Here is a 15,645-nt window from a genome sequence, read left to right as displayed (position 1 = left end):
GCAAGCTTAAATAATCCACAAACTTCATCCACATAGATTAGGTGCATATCAGGATGTAATGTTCCATCTCCTGTAAAAGGATTAGCTAGCAGTTTCTCTATCATACCTGAAGGAATTTCAAAGTAAACATTTTTAGTAGGTTCAGTAGGTTGAGGAGCAACTCTTTGCTCTACTGGTCGGGGTGAAGATACCCCGAACAAGCCCCTCAAAGGATTGTTTTCCATAGTAACAAGTGACAGTAAATTTCAGTAGACTATATAAAATTTTCCTTACCAAATCCCACTTACCAAAGGCGCTTCACTCCCCGGCAACGGTGCCAGAAAAGAGTCTTGATAACCCACAAGTATAGGGGATCTATCATAGTCCTTTCTATAAGTAAGAGTGTCGAACCCAATGAGGAGCAGAAGGAAATGACAAGCAGTTTTGAGTAAGGTATTCTGTGCAAGCACTAAAATTATCGGCAATAGATAGTTTTGTGATAAGGTAATTCATAAAGGGTAACAAGTAACAAAAGTAAACAAGGTGCATCAAGGTGTCCCAATCATTTTTGTAGCAAAGGACAAGCCAGGACAAACTCTTATATAAAGGAAAGCGCTCCCGAGGACACATGGGAATTATCGTCAAGCTAGTTTTCATCATGCTCATATGATTCGCGTTCGTTACTTTGATAATTTGATATGTGGGTGGACCAGTGCTTGGGTACCGCCCTTCGTTGGACAAGAATCCCACTTATGATTAAGCCCCTTCGTAAGCATTCGCACTACGAAAGAAGAATTAAGGTAAACCTAACCATAGCATGAAACATATGGATCGAAATCAGCCCCTTACGAAGCAACGCATAAACTAGGGTTTAAGCTTTTGTCACTCTAGCAACCCATCATCTACTTATTACTTCCAATGCCTTCCCCTAGGCCCAAACAATGGTGAAGTTTCATGTAGTCGACGTTCACATAACACCACTAGAGGAAAGACAACATACATCTCATCAAAATATCAAACGAATACCAAATTCACGTGACTACTTATACGAAGACTTCTCCCATGTCCTCAGGAACAAACATAACTACTCACAAATCATATTCATGTTCATAATAAGAGGGGTATTAATATGCATAAAGGATCTGAACATATAATCTTCCACCAAATAAACCAACTAGCATCAACTACAAGGAGTAATCAACACTACTAGCAACCCACAGGTACCAATTTGAGGTTTTGAGACAAAGATCGGATACAAGAGATGAAATAGGGTTTGAGAGGAGATGGTGCTGGTGAATATGTTGATGGATATTGATCCCCTCCCGATGAGAGTATCAATGGTGATGACGATGGTGACGATTTCCCCCTCCCGGAGGGATGTTTCCCCGGCAGAACAGCTCCGCTGGAGCCCTAGATGGGTTCCACCAAGGTTATGCCTCGAGACGGCGGCACTTCGTCCTGAAAGCTTCCTTATTTTTTTAGGGCGAAACACACCTTATACCAGAATATGGGCATCAGAGGCCTGCCAGGTGGCCCACGAGGCAAGGGCGCGCCCAGGGGGGTAGGGCGCGCCCCCACCCTCGTGGACGGTGGCTGGCTCCCCTCTGGTGCTTTCTTCGCCCAATATTTTTAATATATTCCAAAACTGACTTTAGTGGAGTTTTAGGACTTTTGCAGTTGTGCAGAATAGGTCTCTAATATTTGTTCCTTTTCCAACCCAGAACTCCAGCTGCCGGCATTCTCCCTCTTCATGTAAACCTTGTAAAATAAGAGAGAAAAGGCATAAGTAATGTGACATAGTTTGTAATAACAGCCCATAATGCAATAAATATTGATATAAAAGCATGATGCAAAATGGACATATTAGAGGTGCTCCATGGGCTACGTCACCGCAGCAGGCGGCTGGTGAGGCAGCGGGAGTGATGTTGCAAGAGAGCCCCCGGCGGCGCTGACAAGCTCGACGATGTGGTCCAGCCATACTTCGTAGAGGTCATCGATAGGGTGATAGCGCAAGAGCTCGCACACCATGAGCAATGCAGCCTGCGCGTTTGTTGGGGCATGACGAGCGTGAGACGACGAACCGGCCGGGGTCAGCGATGGGGTGGCGATGCGCCCATCACGTCGCACAGAGGGGTGTAGCGTTGAAGCTTGCTGCTCGTGCCCCACTGGGCCGGTGGCGGCGGGCAACGGGGAACGACGGGGAGGCCCACCAGCAGGCTCCGTCTGGGTGATGCGAGTGGCGAGGGCGGCCCGACACTCGGCACGGGCTCGACAGGCGTCATCCATGGAAGAGGTGGAGGGGTGGTGAATCGGTCGATGGAAGAGAGGCTCCGATGCACCCTATCTGGCACGCCAAATGTCAGATTCAGGGTTCCATAGACCCTTGAGAGGTTTTAACACTGGGGTGCATGCGAAGAACTCGTCCTCGCCCAACCCGCCTGCTCGCCGATCCCACGGCCTAACTCGATGAACCCAGCGGACAAGAGACACAACAGTTTACCCAGGTTCGGGCCACCTTGCAGTGTAAAACCCCACTCCTCCTTTGTGGTGGATTGGCCTCGAGGGCTGAGGATGAACTAGTATAGTGGAGAACAACCTCAGGAGGAGAGGTTTTCTTGCGCTCGATGAGCTTATGGGTGTGAGGATGATCTGAATGATCCATCCTCCTCTATGATGGTGGCTAAGTCCTATTGATAGTGGCCTTGGTCCTTGAGGGAGTCCTGGATTAGGGGGTCTTCGGACAGCCGGATTATATCCTTTGGCCGGACTGTTGGACTATGAAGATACAAGATTGAAGACTTCGTCTCGTGTCCGGATGGGACTCTACTTGGCGTGGAAGGCAAGCTAGGCAATACGGATATGTACATCTCCTCCTTTGTAACCGACCTTGTGTAACCCTAGCCCTCTCCGGTGTCTATATAAACTGAAGGGTTTTAGTCCGTAGGACAACATACAATCATACCATAGGCTAGCTTCTAGGGTTTAGCCTCTCCGATCTCGTGGTAGATCTACTCTTGTACTACCCATATCATCAATATTAATCAAGCAGGACATAGGGTTTTACCTCCATCAAGAGGGCCTGAACCTAGGTAAAACATTGTGTCCCCTGCCTCATGTTACCATTTGCCTTAGAGGCACAGTTCGGGACCCCCTACCTGAGATCCGCCGGTTTTGACACCGACATTGGTGCTTTCATTGAGAGTTCCTCTGTGTTGTCGCCGTTAGGCTTGATGGCTCCTACTATCATTGATGGCGATGCAGTCCAGGGTGAGACTTTTCTCCCCGGACAGATCTTCATGTTCGGCGGCTTTGGACTGCGGGCCAATTCGCTTGGCCATCTGCAGCAGATTAAAAGTTATGCCCCTGGCCACCAGGTCAGGTTTGGAAGCGTAAACTACACGGCCGATATCTGTGGAGACTTGATCTTCAACGGATTCGAGCCTCTGCCTTGTGCGTCACGCGGTCACGATGAGTACGATTTAGCTCTACCATCGGATAGTGTTCAAGAGATCGCACGGGCAGCCGCTCCGACCCTCAATTCGGAGCCAGGTGCGCCTTCCGCGGACAGGTGGATGGACCCCGCCACGGAGGCCTTACCCTCAGCGGCGATCGAACCAAACATCGACCTTACCTTGCACGAGAGCCGTACTGTTAAACTGCCGGATCCTTCTCCGGCCACGGACTCCGAACGGCCTGCGCCCGTTCCTGTCGAATCCGATTGGGCGCCGATCATGGAGTTTACCTCCGCGGATATTTTTCAGCACTCGCCCTTTGGCGACATACTGAACTCATAAAGGTCTCTCTCCTTGTCAGGAGAAACTTGGCCGAACTATGTCTGGCAGGACTGGGATGCGGATGACGAAGAAATTCGAGGCCCACCCACCACCCACTTAGTAGCCACTGTCGATGACTTAACCGACATGCTCGACTTCGACTCCGAAGACATCGACGGTATGGACGATGATGCGGGAGGCAAAGAGGAACCACCGCCCACAGGGCACTGGACAGCCACCTCATCATACGATATATACATGGTGGATACACCCAAAGAAGGCAATGGCGACGAGATAGCGGAGGATGACCCCTCCAGGAAGCAACCCAAGCGCCAACGTCAGCGGTGCCGCTCTAAGTCCCACCAAAGCAAAAGTAGTGATACCGACACAGGAGATAATAATACTCCGGATAGTGCCGAAGACAACAACAATCCCCTCCAGCAAGATTTAGAGCAGGAGGATGGAGGAGCCAGCCCTCCTGAGAGTGGCAGATGGAGAAGAGGAGGATGATAATTACATGCCGCCCTCCGAAGACGAGGCAAGCCTCGGCGACGACGAATTCGCTGTGCCAGAGGATCCCGTCAAACAAGAACGCTTCAAACGCCGGCTTATAGCCACGGCAAATAGCCTTAAGAAAAAGCAGCAGCAGCTTCAAGCTGATCAGGATCTGCTAGCTGACAGATGGACTGAAGTCCTCGCGGCCGAGGAATATAAACTCGAGCGCCCCTCCAAGAGTTACCCAAAGTGCAGGTTGCTACCACGACTGGAGGAAGAAGCGTATGATGCAGCTGATCGGCCACCTCATGGCCTCGATAGAGAGGCATTCCAGCCAAAAACTCAGCCTGCACCCCGACGCCATTCAAATAAAAAGGCATGGGGAGATACGCCAGACCTGCGAGACATATTGGAGGACAAAGCAAAGCATGCAAGATCGACCTACGGATCACGACGGCGCACCACTCTGCGAGACGATAAATGTCACGCCGGATACAGTAAAAGCAAATCCGGCCGGGCTAAACACAGCGAGCAAGACCCATTCGAGCTGCGTCGTGACATAGCCCAATACAGAGGCGCCGCACACCCCTTATGCTTCACAGACGAAGTAATGGAACATCAATTCCCAGAAGGTTTCAAACCTATAAATATTGAATCATACGACGGCACAACAGATCCCGCAGTATGGATTGAGGATTTCCTCCTCCACATCCACATGGCCCGCGGTGATGACTTACACGCTATCAAATACCTCCCACTAAATCTCAAAGGACCAGCGTGGCATTGGCTTAACAACTTGCCAGTGGACTCCATCAGCTGTTGGGAAGATCTGGAAGCCGCATTCCTCGACAACTTTCAGGGCACTTATGTGCGACCACCAGACGCCGATGACTTGAGCCACATAATTCAGCAGCCAGAAGAGTCGGCTAGGCAATTCTGGACTCGGTTCCTTACAAAGAAAAATCAAATCGTCGACTGTCCGGATGCGGAGGGCTTAGCGGCTTTCAAACACAACATCTGAGACGAGTGGCTAGCCCGGCACCTTGGTTAGGAAAAGCCGAAATCTATGGCAGCCCTCACGACGCTCATGACCCACTTTTGTGCGGGAGAAGACAGTTGGCTGGCTTGTAGTAATAACATATCAAAGAACCATGGTACCTCAGATACCAAGGACGGCAATAGCAGGTCACGTCGCAACAAACATAAGCGCCGCATTAACAGCGAAAATACTGAGGAAACGGCAGTCAATGCCGGATTCAAAGGCTCTAAACCCGGTCAGCGGAAAAAGCCATTCAAACAAAGTACACCGGGTCCGTCCAGCTTGGACCGTTTACTCGATCGCTCGTGTCAAATACACAGCACCCCAGACAAGCCATCCAATCACACCAACAGGGATTGTTGGGTGTTCAAGCAGGCAAGCAAGTTAATTGCCGAAAACAAGGACAAGGGGCCGCATAGCGATGACGAGGAGGAGCCCCGGCAGTTGCACACCGGAGGGTAGAAGAGGTTTCCCCCGCAAGTGCGGTAGGTGAACATGATATACACGACCCACATCCCCAAAAGGGAGCGAAAGCGTGCGCTCAGGGACGTATATGCGTTGGAGCCAGTCGCCCCAAAGTTCAACCCTTGGTCCTCCTGTCCGATCACCTTCGATCGCAGGGACCATCCCACTAGTATCCGTCATGGCGGATTCGCCGCACTGGTCCTAGACCCAATCATTGATGAATTTCACCTCACTCGAGTCCTTATGGATGGCGGCAGCAGCCTGAACCTGCTTTATCAGGAAACAGTGCACAAAATGGGTATAGACCCCTCAAGGATCAAACCCACAAAAACGACCTTCAAGGGCGTCATTCCAGGTGTGGGGCCCGTTGCACAGGCTCAGTTACACTGGAAGTGGTCTTCGGATCCCCGGATAATTTCCGAAGCGAAGAGTTAATCTTCGATATAGTCCTGTTCCGCAGTGGTTATCACACGCTGCTCGGGCGAACCGCATTTTCTAGATTCAATGCGGTACCGCATTATGCATACCTCAAGCTCAAGATGCCAAGACCTCACGGAGTTATTACAGTCAATGGAAACACAGAGCGATCTCTCCGAACAGAGGAGCACACCGCGGCCCTCGCAGCAGAAGCACAAAGCAGCCTGTCAAGGCAATCAACCAGTTCAGCGCTTCAAAGCCCGGACACGTTCAAGCGCGCTCGGGGCAATCGGCAAATAGACCGCCTGGCGCGATCTGAGCTCGTGTAGCAATACGGTGGCCACCCCAATCCCAGCCCAACAGTGAAATTCGTGCCGCGCGTACATAATTATGCATTAAAAATACCATGGGCACAGGTGGGGAGGGGGGCACAACTGCGGCACGCCCCAAAACGCGGCCTAAACCGCACTAGGGGCTTCCCGTTTGGTTATTTTTCTTTTTCTTTCAGGACCTTAATCTCTGGAAACACTGTCCGGCAGCACTATTGTCGAACACATGATGCAACAACCAAGGAGGCAGACAACTACGTTATACCACAGAATTCCCAGGTTGATTACAGTAACGAGTGAAATATTCAATTTAATATCATTCCTCATCTTGCCCTTGGAAGGGACATAGTCCTACTCTTTGCTTATCGCACTATCTGTATCACTCTGCTTTAACGCAATTTTTTAATAAACAATGCATGACATTACGACTATTATTTCATTCTTGTTATATATATATATATATGTGTGTGTCTGTGTGTGTGTTCATTAATGACGCCTTGCAACCGTACACTATGGTACGGCCAATACACCAGGGGCTTACGTACCGCACAACACGGTGTGAAAAGTCAGAACACTTTCACAAGTGCGGCACCCTGAACTTATAGCATTATATGCATCAGCTCCGAATCATGTCTTTGGTCAAATGTTGGGTTTGCCCGGCTCCTATGTTTTGGTACCTTACGTTCCGCTCTATCGGCTAAGGTAGCGCTAGGAGAACTACTACGATTGTGCCCCAGTTCTGCCAGGCTTAGCACCTCAGTAGAGAATGCTAAAACTGACTGTCATGATAAGGCGAGAGACTGGTCGCTGTTCGGCGAGGTTTTTCGAGTCCATAAAGACTTATGCCGCTTAGGGCGAGGGGCCGGCCCTGTCCGGCTTACAGGCGTGTATCGCGCCCCAAATTCGGCCTTCCGAATACCAGGGGCTTCGCTAAAATTTAAAATTATAGAATTCTATGGCTAAGTGAGAGTGATAAAGCATTATTAGTCCGGTTACCTTGTTCGTTGTGCTGAGAACCTCCCTCGAAGGACCCAAGTATGGGAACAAGAGTGCTCCAGTTTATCCCGAACACCCCAGCACTCGTGGCATGGGGGCAGAAGCCGAGGACTAGCCATCTCTCAGACCGGATAAACGGCCAAATAGAAGGTAATATTTTCAATTCACACAAGCGTTGCATAGCGCATATGAAACAAGTTTTCATCATACAGGATCACACGAGCAAGTTTACTCAAATATTACATCTTTTGAACACTCATCCACGATGAGACGGGCACCCGGCAGAACACCCTCGTAGTACATCTCAGGGTGGCGGTGCTCCTTGCCCTACGGCGGCCCCTCCTTGATCAGCTTCATGGCGTCTAGCTTGACCCACTGCAATTTCACGCAGGCGAAAGCCCGGCGTGCACCTTCAATGCAGACAGATCGCTTGACGACCTCCAGCCGCGGGCATGCATCCACAAGCCGCCGCTCCAGGCCGAAGAAGCTGTTCGGAAGGGCGTCGCCAGGCCACAGCCGGATAATAAAGCTCTTCATGGCCCGATCGGCCGCCTTATGTAGCTCGACCATCTGCTTCAGCTGGTCACTCATTGGCACCGGGTGTTCGGCCTCAGCATACTGAGACCACAACAGCTTCTCCGTTGAGCTTCCATCCGCGGCCTGGTAAAATTGTGCGGCATCGGACACACTGCGGGGCAGATCTGCGAATGCTCCTGGAGAGCTCCGGATTCGGGTAAGTAATCGGTAATTTACTTTTAAATGCTTGCTTTGCATATAGAAAGCCTTACCCGCCGCTATCTTCTTCATCGTGTCGATCTCTTGGAGGGCCTTTTCGGCTTCGGCCTTAGCGCTTTTTACACTCTCGAGGGCCGTGGCAAGCTCAGACTCCCGCGTCTTTGAGCCAACCTCCAACGCCTCGTCCTTCGCCACGAGAGCCTGGAGCTCTTGCTGCACCTCGCCCACCCAAGCCTCGTGCTTCTCTCGCTCAGTGCGCTCCTTGGCCGCTTTATCTTCGGCCTTGGTTAGCGCTTGCTTTAGGGTCGCCACCTCGGTCATGCCCCTGGCAAACATACAGTGATACTGTCATTTTGCAATCGCGTCCTTTTTTATATATACATATCTATAGACAGGGTATTACTTACCCTTGTTCTCCTCAAGCTGCCTCTTGGCAAGGCCGAGCTCTTTCCTGGACCCCTCGAGGTCCTACTTCAGTACGGCGATCTCCGCAGTTAGTGCGGCGGACGCCAGCAGCAAAGCCTGCATACGCATATTGACATACTTATATTAGACTCCTGCGATATTATTTGATCCTCTGTTCGGCTTTTCTTTGTGAACACCAAACAAAGCATCAGGGGCTACTGTCTACGCGGTAATATTTCTACTACATTTTAAAACACTTACCTCGAAGCCTGTTAGAAGGCTGGCACAGGCTTCAGTCAATCCGCTCTTGGCGGACTGAACCTTCTGGATCACCGCACTCATGATAGTGCGGTGCTCCTCGTCGATCGAAGCGCTATGAAGCGCTTCCAGCAGACTGTCCGGCGCCTCTGGATGGACAGAGGTCACCGGCACAGGCGTCTTCCCCCTCATAGAAGGAGGCCGCCTGCCCGAGCCTGGAACCGCTGGAGGTTCCGGCGAGGTGTTCGGCTGAGGGCCGAACTCGGAGCTCTCAGGGGCCCCGTCCCCTCGGCTCCCAGAGTCCGGAAGGTCGCCTTGAGGCGCCTCCGAGACTGTCTCCCCTCAATACGGTGCCTCTTGAGATAACACCTCGGTGTCGTCGGCGGGATGAGGGGAGGTGGCGGTCGGGACTGGATCGCTATCCATGTCCGACAAGCCCAAGGAGCCATCCGATGATACATCGATACTGGCTCGTGGCGGCCTGCATAATTGCGTTTGGCGTTAGGGAAAGGGAAAGCAGTGCGACAAAGGAATCCTATGAGTTACTCGGGTATCCGAATACTTACGATCTCCCCAGGGGCTTGACACAGGCAACCACTCGTCTTCGCCTTCGTCGGCAGCGGTGGAACCGTCCAGAAGGAGAGTCCTTCCCTTCTTGGACCCTCCGGCCTCCCCGGTTGGGGCGGCCTTCATTTTCTTGTCTCCCCCAGTCGGTGTGGGAGCATCTTCTTCTTCTTCCTCGTCTTCGGGGGAAGACTACGCCGCAGAGTCATCGGACGGTGAGTCCGACGATGCCTGGCATCAGGAACTCTTTTGGGTTCCCTTGGCCTTCTTGGTCTTCTCAGGCAACATATAAGGGGCCGGAGTCAACATCTTCGCCAGAAGAGCGTCTGCGGGGCCTTCTGGCAAAGGAGCCAGACAGTCGATCTATCCGGCCATCTTCTGCCAGTCCTGTCAAAGGTACAGGAGTTTAGATCCCGCATAGAGACAATCTATATAAAAAATAAGTATCCGGTGAAAGGAAAACAGCTTACCGCACTGGCTTGGCGCTTCGTGCTAAATCCGCGATCCTCAGTAGTAGGGGGGACCTCGCCACTTTTGAACAGCACCCTCCAAGCGTCTTCATGAGTCGTGTCGAAGAGCCTGTTCAGAGTTCGGTGCTGCGCCGGATTGAACTCCCACAAGTTGAACTCCCGTTGTTGGCATGGGAGTATCCGGCAGATGAGCATAACTTGGACTATGTTGCCAAGAATGAGCTTCTTGTCCACCATGTTTTGAATACATGTTTGGAGTCCGGTCAGATCTTTCGAACAACCCCAGGACAGGCCCTTCTCTTTCCAGGAGGTGAGCCGTGTGGGGATGCCAGATCGGAACTCGGGGGCCGCTGCCCATGCAGGGCTGCGCGGCTCGGTGATATAGAACCACCCCGATTGCCACCCCTTTATGGTTTCCACAAAGGAGCCCTCGAGCCATGTTACGTTGGGCATCTTGCCCACCATGGCGCCTTCGCACTCCGCCTGGCGGCCGCCCACCACCTTCGGCTTGACATTGAAGGTCTTCAGCCATAAGCCGAAGTGGGGCTTGATGCGGAGGAAGGCCTCGCACACGACGTTAAACGCCGAGATGTTGAGGATGAAGTTCGGGGCCAGATCGTGGAAATCCAGGCCGTAATAAAACATGAGCCCCTGGACGAAGGGATGGAGAGGGAATCCCAGTCCGTGGAGGAAATGGGTGAGGAATACTACCCGCTCATGGGGCCTGGGGGTGGGGATTAGCTGCCCCTCATCTGGGAGCCGGTGCGCGATGTCGTCGGGCAGGTATCCGGCTCTCCTCAGTTTCTTGATGTCTCCCTCCGTGACGGAGGAGACCATCCACCTGCCTCCCGCTCCGGACATGATTGGAGAAGGTCGAGGTGGGAAGTGCGGACTTGGGCGCTAGAGCTCAAGTGTGCGAAAACAGATGAGCAAAGGAGGAAGAAGGCGTGGATAGAAAGGTGAATCCTTACCCCTTTATATGGGCAGACGAAGCTAAGCGTCCCCACTTGCGTGGTAAAACTCTCTTATCCCCTAAGCGCCGCAGTTGATGGCGCGGTTGGGTTACCTATGCTCGTATTGATGAGAATCCCGTAATAAGGGGACACGATCTCTACTTTGACAAGAAGTGTCGAAAAACTGCCTCGCGTTATGTGCGGGGCTGGTTAAAGGGAACGGTTCGAATAATCACTGGGCCATGACATAACGTCGTGCTGCCAAAACAAGCCAGCAAATTAGATCTGCGAAAATATTATTCTCTCTACGGTGGAATGTGGAACTTATTTTGCAGGGTCGGACACTATCCTCATATTGAAATTCTTCTGTGATTTATTCGGAGAAGGAACCCGCCTTGCAATGTCGAAGACAATACTACGCGTCGGACTTATCGTCATTGAAGCCTGGTTCAGGGGCTACTGAGGGAGTCCTAGATTAGGGGGTCTCCGGATAGCCGGACTATCTCCATTTGCCGTACTGTTATACTATGACTTCGTCTCGTGTCCGGATGGGACTCTACTTGGCGTGGAAGGCAAGCTAGGCAATACGGATATGGATATCTCCTCCTTTGTAACTGACCTTGTGTAACCATAACCCTCTCCGGTGTCTATATAAACCGAAGGGTTTTAGTCCATAGGAGAACAATCACAACATACAATCATACCATAGGCTAGCTTCTAGGGTTTAGCCTCTCTGATCTCGTGGTAGATCTACTCTTGTACTACCCATATCATCAATATTAATCAAGCAGGACGTAGGGTTTTACCTCCATCAAGAGGGCCCGAACCTGGGTAAAACATCGTGTCCCCTGCCTCCTGTTACCATCCGGCCTAGACGCACAGTTCGGGACCCCCTACCCGAGATCCGCCGATTTTGACACCACACTAGCCCTCTCCGGTGTCTATATAAACCGGAGGGTTTTAGTCCGTAGGACAACATACAATCATACCATAGGCTAGCTTCTAGGGTTTAGCCCCTCTGATCTCGTGGTAGATCTACTCTTGTACTACCCATATCATCAATATTAATCAAGCAGGACGTAGGGTTTTACCTCCATCAAGAGGGCCCGAACCTGGGTAAAACATTGTGTCTCGTGCCTCCTGTTACCATCCGCCTTAGACGCACAGTTCGGGACCCCCTACCCGAGATCTGCCGGTTTTGACACCGACAGTCCTCTTCCCAAATGTGAGGCGGGAAGAGATCCCACAACGGCCAAATTCAAAGGGAGACAACTAGTACATGCTATCCTGACAAAAGTAGTCTTCTCCTGCAAAAGCTCCTGGTTGTGATGCCGCGGTGGGATCCGCGGTGACCTCCGTCCTGCTGTCCTAGCGGTCTTGGTCTTGTTGCACCGGAATGGAAACCTTTAGCTGATCCCTCGGGACTCCGTGCTTGCGCTTGCCTCCTTAGCACCAAAGAGGAAACTGGTAAACTGCACCCGCTGGCGCCCTCCTGGCCTTGGTCAGCATGGCTCACATCATCTGAACCTCACGAGGTGCACCTTGCATTGATATCTCCGCTCCTCGGGAGCCATCATGGGGAAACCGTCCCCCAGGGAGGCCTTGGTGTCGTCCGCCTCGCGAGGCCTGGCCCCTCGCGAGGGTCTTGGATTGTTGATCCTGAAGCTGGGCCGTACTAGGCCGTTGACAGAGCCACGCCATGGGCCGCAGGCAGGCAAGTCTTATCGGCGTCCTGGGAATGGGGGTACCCAGACTTGCCTGCCTGCTACCCGTGGCGTGGCTCTACTGGCGGCCCGGTATGGCCCATCTTCATCAGCAACCACTCAAGACCCTCGCGAGTGGCCAAGCCTCGTGAGGCGGACGACACAAGACCTCCTCAGAGGCAGCCTTGCTAGGCTGGCTCCTGAGAAGCGGAGATATCAAGGCAGGGGTACCTCGCGAGGTCCGCGTTACATGAGCCATGACGATCGAAGCCAGGCGGGCGCCAGCTGGCGCAGAGTGCCAATTTCCTCTTTAGTGCTAAAGAAGCAGGCGCACGTGAGGAGTCCTGAGGCATCAGGCAAAGGTTTCCATATCGGTGCAACAAGACCAAGACCAACAGGACGGCAGGACGGAGGTTAGCGCAGAGCCCACAGCTACATCACCACCAAAGCCTTTGGCAGGCGAAGACCACCTTTTGTCAGGATAACTTGTACTAGTTGTCTCCCTTCAAAATTGGCCATTGTGGGATCCCTTCCCGCCTAATATTTGGGAAGAGGACCAGGGCCTCTATAAATAAGGCTAGCCACCACCATAGCAAAGGACGGATCATTCGGACCATCCTCAGACAAACCAGCTCATCGAGCTCAAGAAAACCTCTGCTTAGGAGGCTGTTCATCCACTGTACTAACTCATCCTCAGCCCACGAGGCAATCCACCACACCACACTGGAGTAGCGTATTACACCACAACGGTGGCCTGAACCAGTATAAACCCTTGTGTCTCTTGTTCCTTGGGTTCAGCAATCTAGGCCTTGAGATCGTTGCGAGAGCAGGCTAGGAAGACAGAGATCTTTGTGCGCACCCTAGAGTTCGAACCTCAAGGGTTTGCTGAAACCCCGAATCCGACATTTGGCGTTCCAGGTAGGTGATGCGCCGAAGCCTTCTCCTTCGACCGACCCGCCATTGCCCCGCAACTCTGATGTCTGATGGTCTGAGGGCCCAAGCTGACCACTTGGCGGCCTGGCCTGCCCGGGCGCCGCCATCTGCTCCAGAAGACCTCAACTCTCTGCTCCAGGCACCCCGCACGCCGGCTAACACCCATGGGCATGGGCAGCATGGGCCGGCGCCCGACGCCCTCGCACCACGGCGCACACGTGCAGCCGCACGATCCTTAGGTTACGCTGCGGCAACGACACCACACACCCGACGGGAGCAGGCGAACATGCGAGCCGCGCTCATCGTAGCACGGGAGCTGCTGCGGTGCAGGCTGGCGGAGAGTGGCTGCGATGCACTGCTGGAGCAAGTCGCTGAACTACTGGACGCCGCCTACAGGGGTACGCCGCACTTCTGCTCCTTGACCACACCCCAGGTTGTCGAGGAAGCATGCACGAGGCCCGGGCTAGTCCGCGCACCCCCTGGGGTGTCAGGTGGATCCGACGATGCCAGCACGGGTCCTGGCATGGGCTGTCCTACAGCGACCACGCTATCACTAGAAGGGACAAGCGCCGACGGCCCGCCGCGAGGACGCACCAGGATACCACACAGCAGCCACCGGGGCCAAGCGCCGCGGCTGGCGGCTCAAGGCGTGGGGCACCTGGGTGGCAGTTCTGGTGAGGTGGCCACTGACGCCTACGTGCCCCGCATGGTGAACCCGGAACACTTGCCGGGGGAAGGCCCCAATCCATTCCCTGGACCAGGAACGGCGGCTAGAGGGCCTGAGGCGCAGGTCTTCCACGAGCCGCCCGGAGGCTTTGCCAACCCCTTCAGCGACGACGATGGTGGGGTACGGTCAATGTCTCACGGGCAAGCTTACGCTAACCCCGAACTGTAGGAGAATCAGGCTGCGGTAGAATTTAGAGACCTCGGGCAGAGGCCCAGCCGGCGGCAGGAGTGGTGCTCCAGGGGCTGGGCTGGAGAGTCCCAAAGCCAGGCCCTCCCCCGTGCCACACAGACGTAGGCCCTCTGCCGGGGGAGGCGTCGGCGAGCCTTCCCCCCCTGGCAGAGGACCCGTGGTCGCCGAGGGCGCCGCCAGCGTCCTATTTGCCCCTTGGTCTCGTCCTACTTTCCTAATGCCCCAATGGTGGTTGAGGGTGGCGCAGGGCGAGGCCCTCGCCTGACGATATGAAGTAAGGCTCGCGCCTGTGAAGGTCTCCGCTCGTGACACACTCACATAATAATGAGTGGGTATGTACATGCCACGGAGTCTCCGGAGTGCCGCCCTCGGGCCTCAGGGGCTCCCACCCACATCCTAGTGGAAGCACCATGCTCCGGGGCTGGCCGTCGACACTGTCCCCCAATAACTATGCTCACAGCCAGTGAAAGCACTTAGCTCCACGCTGGTGGGAAGACAAGAAGACAACCTAGGTGCCGGATGCGGCCATTTACTTTCAACCCCTTTTTTGTAGCTTGATTTGCCGCCTTCCGGATTTGAACTTAAAATCGTATTTTCGTTGGCAAGCGTGGGGGGCATTTTCTCTTGTTCGTGTTGAGTTTTTGAGTTTTCTGGTTCAATGCCTTATTTCAAGGCTCGCGCATGCTACCCCTTCCCTCGCGAGCACCTCGCGAGCTGAGGTTGGGCATGGTATGCACGTGCTACGTGCACACCCTGCCATGGTCTGGCACTCATTTCTAGCGAGGCCCTCTCGGACGGACTAGCAGGCTCCTCAGAAGCCCAAAACCTCGCGAGCCCATGAAGGACTCCTCTCGGGAGCCCGCGAAGGACTCCCCGCGGGAGAAATGCACATCGGCAACTACAAGACCAGTTCGAGGCCTGCCTGGACTGAGGTAAGTTACAACAACAAGCCCGCGGAGGAGCTCGTGGGCTCGCAAAAGCACATTTTAAGTCTGGCTTAAGGAATAAAACAGTAGTCTAATTACATGAGGGGCTCCCCCTCCCCAAAATGCTTTTACACCTTGAGGGGCCGTGCCCAAGCTTTTGCGTGCAGGTTCAAGGCAAAGGAGCGCAGGCTCAATCGGACAGGTCACACGCAGCATCTTCCGAATCGCCCCAGACACGCTGCTGGCGCTATCACTGGCATCGTCTTCACCATCATCAACCACGCCACCT

The sequence above is a fragment of the Triticum urartu genome, chromosome 2 (genome assembly GCF_003073215.2).
Source record: "Triticum urartu cultivar G1812 chromosome 2, Tu2.1, whole genome shotgun sequence".
Classification (NCBI taxonomy): domain Eukaryota; kingdom Viridiplantae; phylum Streptophyta; class Magnoliopsida; order Poales; family Poaceae; genus Triticum; species Triticum urartu.
The sequence above is the reverse complement of the archived record's forward strand: the minus strand, read 5'-3'. Positions refer to the sequence as shown.